Source organism: Alligator mississippiensis, chromosome 5 (genome assembly GCF_030867095.1).
Source record: "Alligator mississippiensis isolate rAllMis1 chromosome 5, rAllMis1, whole genome shotgun sequence".
Taxonomy (NCBI): Eukaryota; Metazoa; Chordata; order Crocodylia; family Alligatoridae; genus Alligator; species Alligator mississippiensis.
In genome coordinates this window covers 16,255,674-16,277,343 of record NC_081828.1, presented here as the reverse complement: position 1 = coordinate 16,277,343, position 21,670 = coordinate 16,255,674, and the positions used below count along the sequence as shown (strand labels likewise).

At 44.1% G+C, this 21,670-nt stretch overlaps 1 protein-coding gene across 2 annotated transcripts in view; it reads right to left on the bottom strand.

Moving 5' to 3' along the window:
• Positions 1–21,670, bottom strand: part of ROR1 (receptor tyrosine kinase like orphan receptor 1) — a 284,863-nt gene that overhangs the window by 77,041 nt on the left and 186,152 nt on the right. The window lies entirely within an intron of this gene.

Sequence of the window (21,670 nt, the reverse complement as noted above, 5' to 3'; positions counted from 1 at the left end):
CAACAAGAAGCAAGGCGGGCAAGAGTGCCCAAAAGCCCCCCTGGCTCACCAAGGATGTCCGGGAATGCCTGGCAGCCAAAAAGGTGGCGTACACCCGGTGGAAGGGGGGAGCTATCTCCAAAGAAGAGTATACCTCCACTGCTCGGGCCTGTAGGGGGGCTGTTAAGAAAGCTAAGGCGGAGATAGAGCTAGGACTATCGTCCAAGATCAAGGATAATAAAAAGTCCTTTTTCAAATATATAGGGAGGATGAAGAAGGCACTGGGAAATGTGGGGCCCCTGCAAGATATGCTGGGCAATCTGGTGGTTGCGCCAGAGGAGAAGGCAGACCTCTTTAACAAATTCTTCACCTCCGTTTTCTTGTGCAGGGACCGGGACTCCCCCACCATGATTCAAGACGGACTCGTGGGGAACACCTCAAAACCTAAGGTTGAGGAGGACCAGGTTAGAGAGCTTCTAGAGGGGCTGGAAGTGTTCAAATCAGCAGGTCCAGATGCTCTCCACCCCAGGGTGTTAAGGGAGCTAGCAGGGGTTATTGCAGGGCCCTTGGCATGGCTTTATGAGCACTTGTGGTGCTCGGGCCAGGTTCCAGATGATTGGAAGATAGCCAATGTGGTCCCAATCTTTAAAAAAGGGAGGAGGGAGGACCTGGGCAACTATAGGCCCATCAGTCTTACCTCAATCCTGGGGAAAATCTTTGAGAAGATCATCAAGGAGCACATCTGTGATGGGCTGGCATCGGGGATGATGCTCAAGGGCAACCAGCACGGTTTCATTAGGGGCAGGTCATGTCAGACCAACCTGATTGCCTTTTACGATCAGGTCACAAAAGCATTGGATGCAGGTGTCGCCGTGGATGTAGTCTTTCTGGACTTCAGCAAGGCCTTTGACACTGTTGACCTGGGGGGAAGTGGGCAGCGGAGTCCCCCAGGTCCCCCAGGGCTCGGTCCTTGGGCCCGCACTGTTCAATTTCTTTATCAGCAATTTGGACAATGGGGTGAAAAGCAACCTGTTCAAATTTGCTGATGATACCAAAATTTGGGGAGAGGTGGGCACATTAGCAGGAGGGAAAGACTGCATAAAGACCTGGATAGGTTGCAGGGGTGGACTAACAAAAACAGGATGCATTTCAATACTGACAAGCGCAGGGTGCTGCACTTGGGCAGTAGTAACCAGCAGCACACTTATAAGATGGGAAACTCCCTTCGTGAGAGCATGGAGGCAGAAAGGGATCTTGGAGTCATCACTGAATCCAAGATGAACATGGGCCGACAATGCGAGGTCACGGTCAGCAGGGCTAACCGGACTTTATCGTGCATCCACAGGTGAATCTCAAGTAGGTCCAAGGAGGTGATCCTCCCCCTCTACGTGACGCTCGTCAGGCCACAGCTGGAGTACTGTGTCCAGTTCTGGGCACCCCACTTCAAGAGGGATGTGGACAACATTGAGAGGGTCCAGAGGAGGGACACCCGCATGATCCAGGGACAGCAGGGCAGACCCTATAATGAGAGGCTATGGGACCTGAACCTGTTCAGCCTTCACAAGAGAAGGCTGAAGGGGGACCTGGTGACCGTCTATAAACTCACTAGGGGGGACCAGAAGGGTTTGGGGGACACCTTGTTTCCCCTAGTGCCCCCCGGGATAACAAGGAATAATGGCCACAAGTTGTTGGAGAGTAGGTTTAGATTAGACATCCAGAAGAACTACTTCACAGTCAGGGCGGCTAGGATCTGGAACCAACTTCCAAGGGAAGTGGTGCTGGCTCTTACCCTGGGGGTCTTTGAGAAGAGGCTTGATGTCTACCTGGCTGGGGTCATTTGAGCCCATTTTTCTTCCTACCCAGGAAGGGGGTCGGACTTGAAGATCTACAAGGTCCCTTCCGACCCGACTTCTATGATTCTATGAAAATCAGAGCTCCCCATGTCCCCTTCGCTCACCAGGATGTGGGTCAAGCTGTGGCTGCCCTCCTGCTGCTTTGTGGTGTGAGCAGCCTTGATATGCTGGTGCCCCTCACTCTCAAGCAACAGCCTTCCAGCTCTGCCATTGCCCCTTACTCCTGACCCACAGCTCCCCCCCCAGCCCTGCTGATGCTCCTGACCCACAACATGTTTTCCCCTGCCCTCAAGCCCCAGCATGTACGGCACGAGCGCCCAACCATAGGCGATGCCATAGGCAAGGTGTTGGGGGGTTCTGGGGGGGCACGTGCCCCACCAGATTTGTGTACCCACAGCAGGCACATGGCTGAGTCTGGTCAGACTGGCATGGGCAGGAGCCGCCTCTGTGGCCCAGCAGGCAGGACCTGTCATGGGAGGTAAATGGGGCAGTGAGACCTGGGACCGGGTCAGTCACCGGGATCCCTCGGGCCAGCCATGCCACCAGCATAAGGAGTGACGGACTGGGGGGGCAGGGAGAGGGTGGCATGCTACCCTCGTGTCCTTGCACTGCCAGCTGCTTGTGTGCTGAGCTGTAGCTCTACCCCATCGCCATGGCCCAGCTGCCATCAAGCCCTCAGGCCACCTGATCTGCCCCCCACCCCATTTCCCCTCTGGGGTAGAGTCACCGGCTGAGGGGAGCAACAGTGACAGCTGGGCCATGGCAGCAGCTGGCAGTGGGAGAAGGTGAAGGCAGCGCTCCCCCCCGCATTACTCCTCATGCTGCTGGTGGCATGGCTGGCATAGGAGTCCTGGTGGTGGCAGTGGCAATCTTGCCACCCCGCCCTGCCTTCCTGCTTTGGGTCCTGCCTACTAGGCCACAGAGATGGCTCCTGTCTGTGCTGGTCCAGCTAGTTCAGCCCCATGCCCGCTGTGGGTGCACAAATCTGTGGGGGGCACATGCCACCACCATGCCTCCTTGACATGTCACCTATGTGTCGTCCCCCTCCTCCCCCGCCTCAGACTTACCCATGGGCGAGCTGCAGGAACTGCTCTCTATGCTGTCTAGCTGCCATGATGTGTGCATGCGCACATGCATGTGGCACCCCCATTGCAGGTTTTCCATGGTTTTCCGTATTTTTCTCCTTTAAAAGAGAAAATCCACATTTTCTTGCAGCGAACAGAAAACCTGGATCTCTGCTTATGATTTAGCACATAGTTCACTGAGCTGTGCCCCACCAGAGTCAACAGCATTTCAAGCCATGGTGAGCCATGACATTGTGTACATTTCACCCAGAATCCTTGTGTTGCACGCTCTCAGCCTGGCACATATGATTAGTGTGGCCCTACCCTCCACGGTGATCCCATAACTCAGCACTGCTCAGTTTGTGTGTGTGCTGACTTTGACAGGCTCAGAGCATTAGTAGGGGAGGCAATGGGGGACCATGAAGGGAAGGCAAATGGGGTGCATGAAGAGAGGCCGTTGCTCAAGGGCACGATCCTTGAAGCATAAAAGAACACCATTCCTGCAAAGAGAAAAGGTAGCAGGAGGGCTGGTAAGCCCTCCTAGCTTAATAGGGATATTGCAGACCTCTTAAAAAAGAGAAAAGAGGTATATACACAGTGGAAGCTAGGGACAGTCCTTAAGGGGGACTATACTTTAGTGGCCAGCACTTGTAGGGAAATGATCAGGAAAGCCAAGGCAGCGACTGAGTTTAGGTTAGCCACAGGAGTCAAGGACAATAAGAAGTCCTTCTTTAGGTATGTAGGAAGTAAAAAGAAAACAAATGGAAGTGTTTGACCCCTGCTTAACAGCTTGGCACAGCTGGTAACTAATGTTCAGGAAAAAACTGAATTCCTGAATGCCCACTTTGCTTCGGTATTTCACCAGACCACGGGGAAAGTCAAGCGAGATAAGGCTCATAATGGGCATGCTGGGACTGTCAGCCTCCCCACTGCGGATGCTGAGTGGCTGCAACACCAACTCAAAAAGCTAGGCATTTATAAGTGAGTGGGACCGGATGGACTCCATCTAAGAGTGTTGAAAGAGCTGGCTGAGGTCATCGTGGAACCCCTGGCAAAGCTCTTTCAGAATTTGTGGCACACAGGGAAGATCCCTGAGGATTGGAAGAGGGCCAACATTGTGCCCATCTTTAAGAAGGGGAAGAGGGAGTACCTGGACAACTATAGGCCAATCAGCCAAACCTCTATCCCAGGGGAAGTCCTGGAAAAGCTCATTAAAGAATATATGTGCGATATGCTCGTGGAAGGTATGATTCTGAATGATAGCCAGCATGGCTTTGCCGTAGGTAGGTCTTGTTTTACCAATCTCATCTCCTTCTACATACCTTATGGGGGTGATCCTCCAGGCCCAAAGGATAACAGTCCCTGAGAGAAGCAAGGGGGGTAAGAGTGCTCAGAAACCCCCTTGGCTCAGCAAGGGCATTCAGCAATGCCTGAGGACTAAAAAGGGGGCGTACAACCAGTGGAAGGGAGGAGCTATCACCAAGGAGGAGTACTCCTCCTCAGCCTGTGAGTGTAGGAGGGCCATTAGGAAGGCCAAGGCAGAGATGGAACTCAGGCTAGCGTCCAGGATTAAGGACAACAAAAAGTCCTTTTTTAAGTACATTGGGAGCAAGAAGAGGGCACCAAGCAATGTAAGGCCCCTGCAAGATGCAAACAGTAATCTTGTGGCTACACCAGACAAGAAAGCTGATATTTTTAACAGTTTCTTTGCCTCCGTTTTCTTGAGCAGGGACTGGGATATCCCACCTACCAGAGGTAGGGACAATCTTGGGGATAGCTCTGTCAGGCTTTCAGTCAGCGCAGATGTACTTAGGGATCTTCTGGAAGGGCTAGACATTTTTAAATCCACAGGTCCAGATGCCCTCCACCCAAGGGTGTTGAGGGAGCTGGCAGGAGTCATTGCAGAGCCCTTGGCCCAGCTGTATGAGCATTCGTGGTCATCTGGCCAGGTGGCAGGGGATTGGAAACTGGCTAATGTGGTCCCAATTTTCAAGAAAGGGAGGAAGGAGGACCCAAGTAACTATAGGCCTGTAAGCCTCACCTCGGTGCTCGGGAAGATCTTGGAGAGAATCATCAAGGAGCACATCTGTGGGGGCCTGCAGGGGAAATCATGCTCGGGGCCAATCAGCATGGGTTCATCAAAGGCAGCTCCTGCCTGACCAACCAGATTGCCTTTTATGACCAAGTAACTAAATCCTTGGATGATGGTGTTGCTGTGGACATAGTCTTTCTAGACTTTAAGAAGGCCTTTGACACTGTCTCACCCCATCCTCATCAATAAATTAAGCAACTCTGGCATTGATGCCTACACAGTTGGATGGGTAAAAAATTGGCTGATGGGGCGTACCCAGAGAGTAGTGGTGGACAGGTTGTACTCAACCTGGCAAGATGTGAGCAGTGGGGTACCCCAGGGCTCGGTCCTTCGGCCCGCACTGTATAACATCTTCATCAGCAACTTGGACGAGGTGGTGGAAAGCAGGCTGTCCAAGTTTGCTGATGACACTAAGATGTGGGGCGAGGTGGACACACTTGAAGGGAGAGAGAGGCTGCAACTAGATTTAGGCAGACTACAAAAGTGGGCAGATGAGAATAGGATGGGGTTCAACGTCGATAAATGCAGGGTGCTGCACCTTGGGAGAAGGAATCCACACCATACATACAGGCTGGGGAGCTCCCTTCTTGAAAGCACAGAGGCAGAAAGGGATCTTGGAGTCATTATTGACTCCAAGATGAACATGAGCCGCCAATGCCAGACCGCAGCCAGCAAGGCCAGCCATACCTTGTCATGCATCCAAAGGTGCATCTCAAGCTGGTCCAGAGAGGTGATACTCCCCCTCTATGCGACTTTGGTCAGGCCGCAGTTGGAGTACTGTGTCCAGTACTGGGCACCGCACTTCAAAAGGGATGTGGCCAGCCTGGAGAGGGTTCAGAGGAGGGCCACCCACTTGGTGAGAGGGCAGCAGGACTGGCCCTATGAGGAGAGACTGAGGGACCTGAACCTGTTCAGCCTCAGCAAGAGGAGGCTGAGGGGGGACCTGGTGGCTGCTGACAAGCTCATCAGGGGAGATCAACAGCAAATAGGTAGAGCCCTTTTCTCCCCAGCACCACCTGGGGTGACAAGGAACAACTGTCATAAGCTGATGGAGAATAGGTTTAGGTTAGAGATCAGAAGGCAATATTTTACAGTTAAGGTGGCCAAAATCTGGAACCAATTTCCCAGGGAAGTGGTCTTTGCCCCTACCTTGGGCAAATTCAAGAGGAGGTTGGACGATCACCTGTCTGGGGTCTTGGGAACCCAGCATTCATTCCTGCCTGTGGCAGGGGGTCAGGATAGATGATCTGTTCAGGTCCCTCCTGACCCTAGCTATTATGAAACTATGAAACTACGACCAGGTCTCTCGCCACCTGGACATGGGAGATGAGGTAGATGTTATATACCTAGACTTCCAAAAGGCTTTTAATTTAGTATCTCATGATATCCTTGTGGGAAAACTGGAAGATTGTGGGCTTAGCTGCTCGACTGTTCAGTGGGTTGGAAACTGGTACAGGTAGGACCCAGAGAGTTCTCATGAATGAATCCATGTCGTCTTGGTGCGAAGTGGCCAGTGGTGTCCCTCAGAGGTCCGTGCTTGGACCGGTGCTTTTCAACATCTTTATCAATGATTTGGATGGGGGAGTGAAAAGCTCGCTGGCCAAGTTCATGGATGACACCAAATTATGGGGCAGTGTGGCCATGCCAGAAGATAGGTTGCTGATACAGGCAGACCTGGGCAGGTTAGAGAGTTGGGCAGACCAGAACAAGATGAAGTTTAACACTTCTAAGTGTAAGGTGGTCCATCCGGGGGCAAATAACCCTTAACATACATACAGGCTCGGTGGTGACAGTTTGACTTGCACCATGGCTGAAAGGGACCTAGGGGTAACAACTGACCATCGCATGAATATGAGCCATCAGTGCGAGGTGGTGGTCAGCAGGGTAAATAACATGCTGGCATGCATCAACTGATGCATCTTGTGTAATACTAAGGAAGTGATGCTCCTGCTGTACTCAGCACTGATGAGACTGCAGTTGCAGTACTGCATCCAGTTCTGGGTGCCACACTTCAAAGATGTGGAAAAACTTGAGAGGGTCCAGAGAAGAGCTACCCATATGACCAGGGACTTGCAAGGCAAGCCATACGAGGAAAGGGTGAGGGACCTGGGCCTCTTTAGCCTAAAGAGAAGGTTGAGACAGGGCTTGATAGTGGCTTACAGTTATACCAGAGGAGTGCATCAGGAGCTCAGTGAACAACTGTTCACTAGGGCACCCCTGGGGAAAACCAGGACCAATGGATATAAACTTTTGGAAGGCTGCTTCAGGCTTAATACCAGGAAAAACTCCTTCACAGTCAGGGTGACCAGCCTGTGGAATAAACTCCCTCCAGAGGTGGTGCAGTTACCTACTCTGGAGGTTTTCAAGAGAAGACTGGACAGTCACCTTGCTGGGGTCACTTGACCCCAGTTGTCTTCCTGCCTAGAGCAGGGGGCTGGACCCGATGATCTGCAAGATCCCTTCCAGCCCCTAACAATCTATACATCTACTCCAAATATCTGCCACAAAGGATCCATGTGCTAATTAACCCCCACTCATGACTGAGTGTGGATGTTCTTGTCAAGTCTTGGGATGCTCCAAAAATTTATGTGCAGCTGGGATGCAGGGCAACCTGGTCCAGCTTCAACTCATGGATGGTGGGGTCACAGTAATCATAGGCTGAGAGAGGGTGCAGCAGAGGAATTCTGGGTGAATTATATGCAATTTTGTGGCTCACCTTGACTTGAAAAAGAGTCAGTGGTGAGGAGGGTAGCATGTAATGGTCACTAGCATATGTCTTAGTCAGATGGGTTGCACTAACCTATCCTTGCAGTAGGTACCCATCAGCATGTTTCCCAGTGTATTTTATAGTATTTTGTATTTATGCTCAGTGTTGGCTGCATTTAATCAACTTCACAGTTGGTTTCCATTGCTGAGCACATGCTGATTTTGGCAGCAGTTTAATGATCGACAATGTATTTAGTGAGATTTTCTTTTATGCAGTTATAAGATGAGGGGCTTTTCCCCTCCATGCCAACTGGGGAGTAAGGGAACCTCATGTTGTATTTGAGTAAATATGGTATGTGCCATTTCTGTTCCAGCTCTTCCTAGGTTGGCTCTGACATACCTCCTGAACATGGAGGTATGCATAGGAGTTCTACCTGGCTTATCTCCAGGCTGCCACTGCCACAGGCTGGAACCACCCTGCATGCCTCCATGCAGAACATAACACAGGCAGGTGTATCTTTCTGTTAAAGCTGCTTCTTAGTTTGGCTCTAAGGTGTCTTCTGAAAACTAAGGTACATGGGACAGTTCCACCTGCCCCATGTGCCTCTTTCTGGGAGACACTGTGTAGGGACAGATCAGGAAGATCTGCAGCAAGAGATGTGCTTCTGCCACAGCCATTTCTCAGTCTCGTTTTGCAGTAGGTACATGCTACAGTTCCATCTGGACTTGGTGGAGGCAACCGTGGGTTGAATTTAATATAATTATAATGATCAAATCAATTAAAAACACATTCATTTGTAATAAAATGATGTTTATATTACAGTATTAATACTTTATTTGTAATAGTTTTTAAAATGGGATGCCACTACATTTTGAAAAGTTTTGAAGGGGTGGCTTGAATCTAAAATGATTGAGAACCACTAATCAGTAAAAAAAGGTAAAAATGTTCATTTGCTGCAAGGCATTAAGTGCTGAACTAATGAATGCATTAACTACTGAACTTACCTAGAATGAAGGAATAGGCATAAGTCCTATTTTCCTTGCATCTCCTCTGCTCTACTGTCAACACCACTGTCTTCAACCTGTCTGCCTGACGAGCATTGATCAGAAATAAAATGTCCATAACTCAATTCCTCTTTCATGCACAGGTACCTCCCAAACTATATCCTATTGACCTGAGCAAAACAACAGTTGGCTTCACTTCTTCCATGAACAAAGCCCCTCTTCACAGGACAACAGGAGTGTTGTTCTCCTTCTGTACTTCTCAACAACAGGAGGAACGACGCTGACAAACTATTACTGCTGCACTGACTGCAAGCATAATGCTAGAATGCTACCATGCAGACCCATTTCACTCTGCTAACAATATAAGTGCTGTGTCACCATTAAACTGATGGTGTTCCCATGAAGTATCTCTGTAGATGCCAGAGGCTGAGTGTCTCTGCTTCAAATATTGTCTATAATTAATTTATTAAACGAATTCATTTCTCTGTGTGTGTGTGTTTATGCAAAATAATTAATATGCTTGTAAAGCAGAACGTTCTAGTGCAGCAGTGCTCAACCTGCCGAGCTGGGTCATCTGGCCAAGGGGGCTCCCCATGAGTCTGGGAATTTAGCAGTGAGGGAGCTGTAGCAGCATTAATGCTCCCAGAGTTGTGGCAATTAACTCTGCCACAACTCCTCTGCCACCAAATTTCCAGATCAATGGAGAGCCCCACGCTCCAGGTGACTTAGCCACTTGTGCCAGATCACATTAGTACTCCATCACTCCAGCACATGGGGTCATGCCAGATCCTATATGCCCGATCTAACCTTGCACTCTGACTGTACACTGGATCAGTCTCGCAGACTGACCCTGCAAGTAGATCTGGCCTGCAGACTGGGCCCGCTGTAATCATCCAGCTCACAGGGACAGAGAAGTTGAGAACCATTGGTAAGTGGCAGAAACCTAAATTGCTTAGGTTTTAATCCGGGCTCTGAAATTGATGCTTTCTGTAGTCTTGGATGAATTAATTTAAGATTTTTAAAGCAGACTAAGAACGTTAGACACCCAATCCAGTTGAAACTCTCATGGGATTAATCCAGCTGACTTCTTAAGAAACCAAATCTAAGCTCGCTGGCTCAAAGTGAGAAAAATCATCCTTTCATAGTGAAGTTGTTGCGTGGATAAATGAGATAATGCTTGCAGAGCACTTTGAAGTTGAGAAGCCCCATGCTCTGCCAAGTATTATAATAATATTATAAGTTAAATCTCAGCCTTTTTTTAGTTTCAAGCACTCAAGGAAAAATACCCCAGACTTTAAAAGCAGCTTTCCATAAAAACAATGTTTTAAACATTTTTAAGTGAGAAAAGTATGAGAAAATGGTCTGAAAAGTAGAAACATACTAAATAAAATTTAGCTCACCTATAATTTAATAATAGTCAAATTGATTTTTTTTTAATTTGTAAAAACAATTTGCTCCTGGGTCTATACCCTCAATGCCAAGTTTCAGCCCACAGAGAATTTTTTTTTAATGGCTGAGTTATAAACCCTTAAAAAATGCTGACAGACCCTTTACTCTAGCAGCACTAGTGGGTGCCCCATAATGAACTTTTAAATGACTTGAGATAATATCTGGAAAGCCTAGCCTGAAATATATTTCTGGTTTTGAGCCTTTGCCAAGGCAAACACAACACATCATAAGTCATCTTCATGATTCTAAGAGCATAAATTGGAGACCCTGCATATAAAGTCTAAATATTATGTATCCTTTATAGTGAGACTTTTTTGCTTTTTTGATGTTATGGAATAGCAACAGCTGTGCTCTAAAAAGAGTTGTGCAAGAACAAAATGTACCTCATTGTAGGTTTTGAAAGAAGAAATGTGTGTATATTTCTACAATTATGTCTTGACATTGTTAAAATAGGAGGCCTTCCCAGTCATAATAAATTCTTAGGTATTCTACTACTTTAAGCGGAGCCCAGGTGGTTTTCAAAATAAAAGCCTGTCTTTCTGTCCAAGGAATGTTAATCTCAACTGCAACCACACAGTTACTCTTAACTTTCCAAAGACACATCTTGAAGCTTTAACACCCTCTGCACTGGAAGAAGGGTTTTGCCTGCCACACTGAGACAGTCTTTTCTCTAACACTGTACATGATATATCTCTTTGGGTGTGATCTTATATTTCATCTACATTTACAGTTTCTCTTGGCTTCACTAGGAGTTTAAGGTATGAGGAGCATGCAGGATTAGGCCCCAAAAGGTTCTTTTAATTAATTTAATGAGTTACTTTTTCCTCTTTGTGTTCTTTAAAACTCTTGGTATTCTGGAACAGGAAAAAACTACCACCTTTTATTCAAACTGTTCCTGACCCCAACAAAGGTTTTTAAAAAACCTATGCACCCCTCCACATATGCTGGACACAGATCCATACACCAAATGACTTCCAGTTACATACACGTCAGGAAATGCCCTTTTGGAGTTGCTCTTTTTTGCAGTACAGGAAAAGAATGACAGACTTGCAGAGATTAATTGCTAAACTGAGGATTCAGAAAAAGAGTATTTGATTCTGAATGTGGAAATTCGAACTTGAACTTTAGTGTTTAAGCAGATTATCTGAACCATTTAGAGGAACAAAATTTGCAAATAAGCCTCAATAGACTAGTTATGAAGTTTATCTAGGTTGCGCTGAGAAGTTTAGCAACCCATGCTTCTTTTTTTCAATAAGCAGGGACAAGGAGTCTTGCTCTGGCTACAAGCTGGTTTTATTAGCTTATTAATAGAACTTGGAAAAGAAAAGACAGTTTATGTCTAAGGTGGTGAAACACTGCACGATGATTATAGCCACCTCGTGGTCACTAGTTACACTAATAAGGGTATCTGGATCAAATGATTGGACCAGCAATAACCTGGAAGTCAATGCTGGTTTTTATTAAGCACCAGATCCTGCATTTGGATCTATAGTGATCATTTGCTTGGGTTTTTTTAAATCCAATATTCATGTATATCAGCCTAACTATACTCAAAAGCTCTTTAGTCTGGATTGGCAGAAATTCTCTGCAGGAAAACTGGGCTTCTCTAAGAAAGATTCATCAGTTTGGAGCCCACCCAGTCTGAATGTGTTGGATAGATTCATTGTTTGTTCCCACGTTCAATAAACTCTCATTTAAGTTATGCTAAAGAAGGAGTCAGCAGGATTTCTCACTGAAGTGTTGAAACTAAGGGAGAGCTTACTTCTCAATGGGAAAAAAAAAACAAATCATCCATTGGGGTCTCTGTCTATCAATCATAATAAAAGAAGAGTACCCACCAGCCCGAAAAAGTGGGTCTGAGTAGTAGGAGAAGGGCTTTTAAAGAGATGGCAGAAAAAGTCAAGATTAGTCTCTCATTTGTTTTAAATTAGTAAAAATAGAGTAATGACTGTAAAATGCCGACAGCGTATGGGAAGAAACGCTGGATTTTTATGACAATTTGGCAAGCACCATGAAGCACATCAGAGAGTTAAAGAGGCCCAGAGGATCAGGCTGAAATATTTGATATTGGCTGCCTGGGGACAGGAGGAAGTTCACTACTGTCTCTGCCTACCCAGCTTATTTTTTTTGCTTATCTGAAATGTCTGAGTAAAGCATGTGTGTAATCCTGGATACAGAACATGTATTATAGCTGTGCATCATGTTTTTCTCCTCCAAAATCTTATCTTATCTTACTTGGTGCCATCCAAGGATTACATAATAACCTTAAAAAAATTGACTGCTCTTTGGACTGTCCAAGCCTTTTCTGATTTCTTTAGATTTACAGGGTCTGTTGCAATTGCTGCTTGTAATTCATATAGAATACAGTTTTTATACTTGTCAGGGGTAGGGTTTTTTAGCCAAATGAAAACAAAGTGCTATAATAAAGCAAGCTCCTGGGACTTACCAGAGCCTAACAGAGTTAGACACCCAACTCCTACTGACTTTCAGTGGGAGTTGAACAACTAACGGCTCCTTTTGCTTTTGAAAATCTCTCCTTTAAAATACAGTCAGGATCTCTCATCAGTGCTTTCTTTTATGAGTTACCATTCAGGTTTAAGGACTGTTGCTTTGGTGATCACTTTGACACTGCAAACTGGCAAGGGGAAATGAAGCTTTTCTTTACTTGGGATCCAGTTTTGTAGCTCAAGTAAGAGGTCCCTAAACTTTATCACAAAAAAGTGATTTGGAATATGTAAACAAACGTCCACACCAGGTTATAAACCCAACTACTGAAAACTATCAAGGGATTTTGTTGCCACTTTAGAATCCACTCTATAGTAAATGGTCACGTATAAAAACTCTAAACTACTAAAAGAATGGTACATGTAAAGGTATGTGCTTGAAGATTAATACTATGCAGTCAAAGAAAAGCTGTTAGTTTTGACATTTTGACATCAACTCACTTTGAGATCTGGTTCTTATTAGTCCTTTCTGTGCCTTTTAAAGGTCTTTTTTTTTTTTAAACCAAAAATGTCAGGAAATTTGGAACAGAAACTTACAATAAAACACGTCCCTTGACCCTATGATCTATCAATCCTTCAAACAAACAAAGATAGTTGGATGAGCCAGGAAAAGGTTATTTCATATGTATATAGTGGTCAGACATTCATTACTCGCCCTGGGGTTACAAAAAATCCAATGTAAGTTAAATATTTTGTGAAAGGTTTTTAAGTTGAATGCTGAATGCTATTTAGGGTAGTTTCTATTTTAGGTTTTGTTCTACAACCTTCACATTTAACACCCTATATTACTCATAAATGAGACGTTCAAGAAACACAAATTCTCAAATAAAAATGTACACTCCATCAGTGGAAAAGCAAACAAAAGGAGCTAATGTACTGTAGCTAAAAAAATTTTCAAACAAAGTAGTAGTAATTTACTGCCTCTGCTACTAACGGGACCCCACAAATAGAATCAGAATCCCTAACTCCATCAGGAGAACTTGATTTATTGACTCTCCCCAGATAATAAATGAAAATAAAAAGGTAAATTGTGCATGAACGTGAAAGCTGTAATTCTTCCCCTTTCACCACATGTATCAAATTCACATCCAGAAATTTCAAGAGAAAATCTGTAGTCTCCAAAGGATACGGGGTCAATACCACAGGGCCTTTACTCAGTTTTTCGTGTTTGTTTTGTTATTAGTTTATTTTTAGGTTTTGGTGTATTTTTATCTCTCTTTTCTTTTTCTTTTGAATATTCTTGGTTCAGGGCAAATTCTCATTGAGAAATCAAAGGGATTTTCCCTGAGTAAACACAAATAATGAGGCAGTTTCCCTAAATACTGTTTATGTGGGAGTTTTCCATAAATTCTTCAGTAAGGAGTTTGCTGTCCAGTAGAGGAGTGAGAAAGCATCACAAGAAATGTTGTAAAATACCTGGTTGTATATTGGAATCAAAACTTGTGGCAGAAGTGATATCTATTATTAGACCAACTAGATATTTGCAAAAAAAAAGTCTTTATTTGCAAGCTTTCAGGCACAAGCACCCTGTATCAGGCATAGGAGATTGTAAAGATTGTAAAAGTTCTTCTAGGTAGAAATGAAAATTCGTATTTCACAGGAGAGCTGCAGGTGTTTCTACATCATGCTTACCACCAGACAACTCTGAAATAAAAAGACTTTTCCAGCTTTTCTCTGAGCTTAATCTGCACAAAACGAACTGTTCCAAACAGGAGACTTTACCATACCTGCAGCTCCTGTGAGATATGAATTTTCATTTCTACCTAGGAGAACTTTTACAATCTTTACAATCTCCAATGCCTGATGAAGGGTGCCCAAAAGTTTGCAAGTAAAGACATTTTTTTGCAAATATCTAGTTGGTCTAATAAAAGATATCACCTCTGCCATGAGTTTTGGTTCCTTTTGCCTCTAGACCAATACAGCTACAACCTGGATACCTGGTGCTATATTGGCTTTCCTAGCTGGCATGCATGGCTTTGACCTTTCTCTGCTCTTCCTTGGTCTTTGCTTCCCATTCACACGTGCATGGACATATCCATGGACACTGCAGCAGCACCATGTCCTAGCAAGGATGTTCCCAAGCATGATCTGCCTGTCTGCTCCTGCTTACCCACTTCAAACTATGTTGGACAGGGCTCTTCAGGGTCAGTCCCAGTAGTAGCTTTCAAACATGATTTGAGAGTGGTTGCAGAGGGGAAGCTCTAGGGTGTCGTCATCACCAGCTTATTTCAGTATTTGTTTTATGTAGGCTGGGGCAGAGAATAGGTCCTGCTCGTGACCCTCCTAGTCAAGATACCTGCCATCATGTGACCTCCTTGTGTGGTAACTGGAGAAGGCTGAATTGAGTGAATGAAGCTCAAAGCAGGGAGTGTGATTCATGAATAAAGGGCTTTCTTGAGTGCATGTACCTTTTGGGATTTAAAGGTTTGATTGATCTTGCTGACTGATTTTGATACACCCTTTGTGCCCCAAATATATAAAATCTAGACTCTTTCCATCAGACTGTTCTCTGGGGAATGGATTGTTTCTATTTATTCTGTATCTGGCTAGTACCTACCAGTATGGTATTGACCACAGCCTGGTTGATACTGCAGTGGCACTTAAGCGATAAATGTTAAAACTTGGCTCTCGACTGTTTGGAGCTTGAAATCTGGACCCGAGTTCCATGGACGTACTAAAGCCAAGCCCTGAGAATTAAAGTGAAACCAATTCCTAAACCCTGAAGGAATTTCACAGCCCTTGCCAGAACAGATGAAACAGGAGGGAAAAGAAAGAGGAAGGATCAGTAGCTGCAAAATTCACAGACAACTGCTTTGCTTAAAAGTCTGGAAGCAGAAGTAAAAAATGGCTGGGACTGTAAGGAAACAGTAATCCAGCAGTAATTCACTGTATTAATGCAGCACTGAGATCCTCTATTCAAGGCTCAATCATGCTTTCATGGCCTATAAGGCAATGGGGCCATTCCCTCTCCCACACAAGGGGTTCTGCAGCAGAGAGCACCACAAGGCTATGAATAGATTTGGGGATAAGTCTGGGGAAAACAAGGAAAACACAAATGGACCAGGGGAAGGAAGGACACACATGGTGCCTCCCACATCTCCCCCTGGTGCTAACCCTCTATGAAGATAAAGACTTAGCAGAATTTAACCCCTACAGTTCTATCCGACCTGGACATACACACGGCCTGAATCAATGTGAACAAAGTGCCAATGCCAGTGCTCCAAGCTATTCTTCCCTGCCAAAATTTCAACAAATGGGCGTGAAGGCAAAATGGAGTGTCCTGACTGAATTGAGCCATTACTCAGATGCCCCAATGCAAAAGTGGCCCAAATGTTGCTGCGTCAACAATAAAAGAGTGCCCAAACGATGGACTGTATTAGGCATAAAGAGCCTCCTATTGAAACTCAGATTGATCTCTTTCATTTGGAAAAAAAAAAGCATTTAATAATGACAAGTCTGGCTCTTCCATTTTGGTGTGTGGTATTTTCATGGAAAAGAAAGAGCTGACTGAGGGTCACCAAGTCTATTTTGATGTGGGTCTCAATAGAGAAATCCATCCACTCAGAATCGTGTCCAGTGAAAAATGAAGAGGGGACAGCCTAGCATGATCAGTACAAGAACTGAGAAGGGAGCAGTAGGAAAACAAAAAGAAGATAAAGAAAGGTGTGAAGGCAGCAGAGGAAAAAAAGAAAGAATTAAAAAAACATACAAATACCTAAGAAAAAGAGAAAATCAGAGGCAGAAAGGATATGATATAAAGTAGCGTGCTGGAGAGCAAGGAGAATGCACCACAAATAAAGGTCTCCAATTTCTGAGGTGTGGGAAGTCCTTATCAGAGGCACCAACATCCCTAAAGATAGATCCGACTGAAAAAAACCCACTCCCAACATATGCCTCCCCAAAAGAAAAATGTTACATAAAGATCTGTCATTGCTTCCTGGGTCAGAGCCTGATCAGCTTGGGATATTTTGCACCAACACACTAATGTTGATTACTGCAAAAAAGAAAAAAAATGAAAAGAAACTCAAATGGGACAATATTTAAACATGTAACTGTGACAAGATCAGCCCTGAAGCAATATCATTTTAAACTGAAGAAGTGATTAACAAGGTTCTCAGGACTGAACAGGAAACCTTGCCTGGCACAGGAACCTAGCATTTTCCAACCTGTCTTAAATAAGCTCAGGGTGTGCATATGCACTCATTCCCTACATCTGTAAAACATGGGACAGGATGCACATTCAGCAAAATGCTTCTCTCTCAAGTTCTTGAATTCCCCCCCCTCAAAAAGGAGGAAAAGCACTCAAACTCTTCCTCTGAAGGCTAGGTGGGCCAATGTGTTTTAGACCTCATAGTAAAATGATCTCAGTCTCCAAAGCCAAGATGGAAATAAGAATCCCAGGCCAAGACTTTCAAAAGTGGCTAGTGCTTTTTTTCTGTGTTCCACATCAAGGCACATCATTTTCAGAGGGTGAATGCTCACCCCAAGGAATCTCAAGGGAAAAATATCGAGGTGCTCAAAATCATTCATCATATTCAAACCCCTTATTCCAAGACTCTGCCCTGGCATTAGCTGAGCATATTAGAAAGGCTAAAAACAACATACATGTACTCATCTCACAACCATCCTTCAGGAACAGATTTTAAAGAAGGACAAACTTGAGTCTCAACCCCATACCCCCTGGATTAAATAAAACTTCCCTCTGGCCCAGCAAGTCTCAGGAAAAAGCAGCAATCAGTTCCTACTAGTTGACCTATGGTCTCTATTGATGATTATAAAGCCAGGTGACGGACATTTTCTTATCTCTTTCGTGAAGATGCAGAGCTATAAAACTATAGAGAAGAAAGGAGATGTTGTGGACTGTTGGGAAAACACAGTAGCATGGAAAAGACAGATTGCAGGTGAGCTAATCCCATTCATTTTTTTCTTGTTCCCATTTTAAACTTTCTTCCTATTACACAGAGGTAAAAAGCAAGTCAGTCGGAAAGCATGAATCTGAGACTGTCTCCGCTACAGAATGGGCTAGATTTTCTAAACTAGGCCAACATGGAGCACTTTGGACTTTCTAGGTCCTGCTGACTTCCATTTCCTTCACATTCCCTAAGTAATATTTTGCTTCCTCCCACCATATAGATTTTTCTCTCATTCCATCTGTTTGTAAAATATCTTTCCTTTGCAACTGGTGCTTATTTCCTGTCCCCCAGGCTGATGTGCCAAATATCAGCTTGATAATAATGGACAAACTCTCTGCATCTGGCTGGCCTGCCCTACCTAGAGCCCATGTTAATGGCTTACAGGACAGACTGTCCTATAAGCAGGGCCACCTGGTCCCAGAGCAGCACCAGCTGCAAATACAAAGCTGATGGACAGATGGGCTAAATACATAGGCCTCAGCCCTTAATTTGGATTCTGGCTGCTCAATGCCTCACACTCTGTAGTAGCTCAGGACTGTTCCAGCTCTGCACTCCTGTACCTTGTCCCAGCATATTCTGTTGTGTGTCTGGGCTCCCTGGCTCTTGACCTAGACTATGAGCACAGATATCATTTTGGATTAGAAGTGTGACTGGTTTTGATTCTTCTGAACCCTTTGGCACAACTTTGACAGTAGATCTGGATTCCCTGCAGGCTCAGGTACTTGGCTAACCTCACACTCCAGGTGGTGGCTTATGCCCCCACCCTTACAGCTGCTACCTGGCTAAAAAGCTGTCCTTTATCTATAGCCCTTTTTGGTTAGGTTCAGATAAAGCATGCTGCAATAGTCCAGATTTGATTATGTGAAAAACTTGTTGTTCAGAAAGTGAACTTAAACTGTCATCTCATTTCATATATGGCAATCTCTTGACATGGCATGGTGGCTATTAAAGCTGTTGTAATGAGCAGCACAGAGGAAGCCATTTACCACAAGCATTTTTATTGGTCTCAGAAAAGCCAGACACTATGCGACCTTTTCCCAAGTACCATCTAAAGGCACCGTATCTCCATAGTATTTACAAAGATGCAAATACATCTTGTAAAAGCAATAGCTGACACTCTTGACCTAAAGACATTGGAACAGAAAACTCAGAGGTGAAAGGCTTTATATCCTGTTACCGATCCACTGAGCCACACAGCTGCTGCACTGCCAGGTCCTTTTTCTCAAGTATGAACCGAAGCAGTGTCCTTGTTTCATTTACTGAAAATATCTTTCTGATCACGCTTTAGTTTTTCAGTTTCATTCATAACATTCCTTTCCTGCAGGAAATATACCATAATTGAAGGGGAGAAGAAAAAGAGGGAAAAAATGGTACTGGCTGATTTTCTGCTATTTTAAACGTTTATTATTTTTATTTTGATGTCTGGTTTGTTTTTTGGGTTTGTTTTTTTATAAGGTTTTGGTGAGAAACTAGCTTCCCCCACCCTCATCAATCGTTGCTTTCAACAGCTCTTCACGGGTGGCTGCGTCTCTCTTAAATTTCATTTCCTGTTAAAAACAATAAACAGGCAACTGTTTAATACTGTCGATTTTGCTTATTTGATAGAAAATGAAATCTGAATGGGGCTCCCTTGTGAGATAATCACTAGAGAAGCAACTGGGGTGAGGACCAACAGCTTTAAAATAAGCGTTGATTTATGTAATGCTAACTATGAGCAAAATCCTCAAACTAAACAAGAAGTAAACTGAAAAATGTTCACTTTCAATGGGCAGCAGGGAAAACAGCAGGCAATTCCTTGATTAGGAAAGTTGGCTGAGAACCACTTTCATATGATGCACTTCGTAGGCTTTTACATTAGTTTTATTAGGACAGTTTTGATATCTCACACTGTATTGTAGGAAAGGCAAAAGAAAGTTGGTATCTTTGAGTTCTAGATGCTTGTGAGGAAGAAATTAAAGAACACATGCAACCCTCTCCTACAGCTCAACTCAACAAACTACTTTATAGAAACACCACTTTTTCTCCCTAGATAAAACAACACACACACTTTAACTTGCTCACATGCAGAATCTAGTCCTCTAATTTTTTGGGGAGGGGGGATGTGTTTTAATTTACATACTGATGCATGTTTTAGTTGCGTGAATATAGAGCACTCTATAAGCTAATAAGTGCCAAGGATGATGAGGTGGTAATCCCTTCGGAATGCAGAATTAACTCAAGCCAATAATAATAGTTGCATTCCAAGTGGATTAGCACTGAGAAAATTTCCTTACCTGTTGCTGATAATGGGGGGTTAGTAACAGGTGCCCCTGGACTAATGCTGAAAAGAGCTTAATTACACCATACAGAGGACTGAACCACATGCAGCGCTGTTACAGAAAGTGAATGCAAGTCACTTACATACGGAGCAATAAGAAGACCTACAGCTCCAATGGTAGCAGCCACAGGAATCTTATTAATGTTTCCACCATTGTTACCTGTTGGAGCTGAAACATGGGAACTATGGTGGGGAAATAACATTAGTTGGTATAATTAGCATACCGGAGAGCTGGAATGAGGTAAACACCGGAGTACCGTGATTGTACCACATACCTTCTTCCAGCTTTTGAGTATGTAAAGCATCCCAAATCTGACACATTTATAGTAACCTGTCTAAGAAAGTCGCAGGGTGGGTCTACATAGCAGATTTTTTTAAAATCCCAATATTCACTAGTATTGGCTCTGGCTCAGATGAGGTTTAGTGTATATAATACTGGGTCTAGTTACCATCCACTTAATCTACCTGCTGAGAGGATGCCTAATCCACACTGGTAAAATTCCTAGTCACAGGAATCTTGTTTACACGAAGGCTCCCATTCAGTGCTAACAATGGAAGAGATATATCTGAAGTTCTTCGGTGCAGACTAGGCTAAACTTATGAGTAAAATCAATTTAGACAACCTTATAAATCACTACTGAATTTTGCCCTTAGCACATGTTTTTGTGTTTTATCTATACTGAGAGAAGTAGTGTCCTTATGCAAAAGCAGCATTCCTTTTACAATACCTGATTACAGACAAAAATCTGCTAGAAAATAGTGGGGTTGTAGAGTCAAATACAGTTTTTGTACATTTTTTTGTTCTCTCTCACATGCACGATTGCATACACACACATCCATTTCTGCAGATGAGCAACTGAAGGATGGAGAAACCAGAGCAAAACATGTTCAGCAGCTGGACTATATCTACCAATACACCCTGTTTAACTGCAGTTACAGTTGTGGGTGCTCAGTAATACTTAAAAAAAACCAGTCCTCCAAATTTTAAGTTGGGCTCTCAGAAAATTAAGAAAATCTAATTCATGGAAACCTGTGAAAAGTCAGGTTTAAGTGACTTGCTCAGCATCATACGGAAATTCTGCACAGAGGTTGGGACAGAATCACACCACAGAGCAGCCTTCAGCTGCATTATCCTTAAGTGCATCTTTATTTTTCTTGAGGTCTCCAGCCTCATCTACAAACACCTTCCAAATTCTCCAGTTGGTAAAATAAATAAATTTAAAACCATACAGACAGCAGTCTCCTCTAGTGTACAACATAACCCTTATTCATCCTGAGCATGGCCCAGCCTACATGGGAGTTTTAAGAAAAAGAACAGTATGGGATCGTGTAATTAAAGGCTTTAAGAGAATACACGTATGTATACACGTATGTATGTGCACATGTGCGTGCACACACACCCATATGCTTGGAGACTGAAATAAGGCGGCCCACTTGCTTTTGATATTTTTAATGTAATTTCCTTTTTTCAGAAGAAATTAACAAAAACAAAAGAGGGGTGGTAAAAAATTCCCTGACTGTATTCTCTGAGCAAAAGATTCCCTAAGCTATACTTTTAGTCCAGCTCCAAACATTTTTGCTTCTTCACCAAAGTTAAGTTTTCTTTTTAAATCATCTCTGCAGTATAACTCATAAAACAGAGGTAAATGAGAGAGATTTTTTTCAGTTTATACCATTCAATGCAGCAGACAAATATTTGTTATTTGCAAACATTAGAAATCCTGTTTTCTCTTCTATAAACCTCCAGCCTTAACATTTCATAGTAAATAAATACATGAAAACGAACTC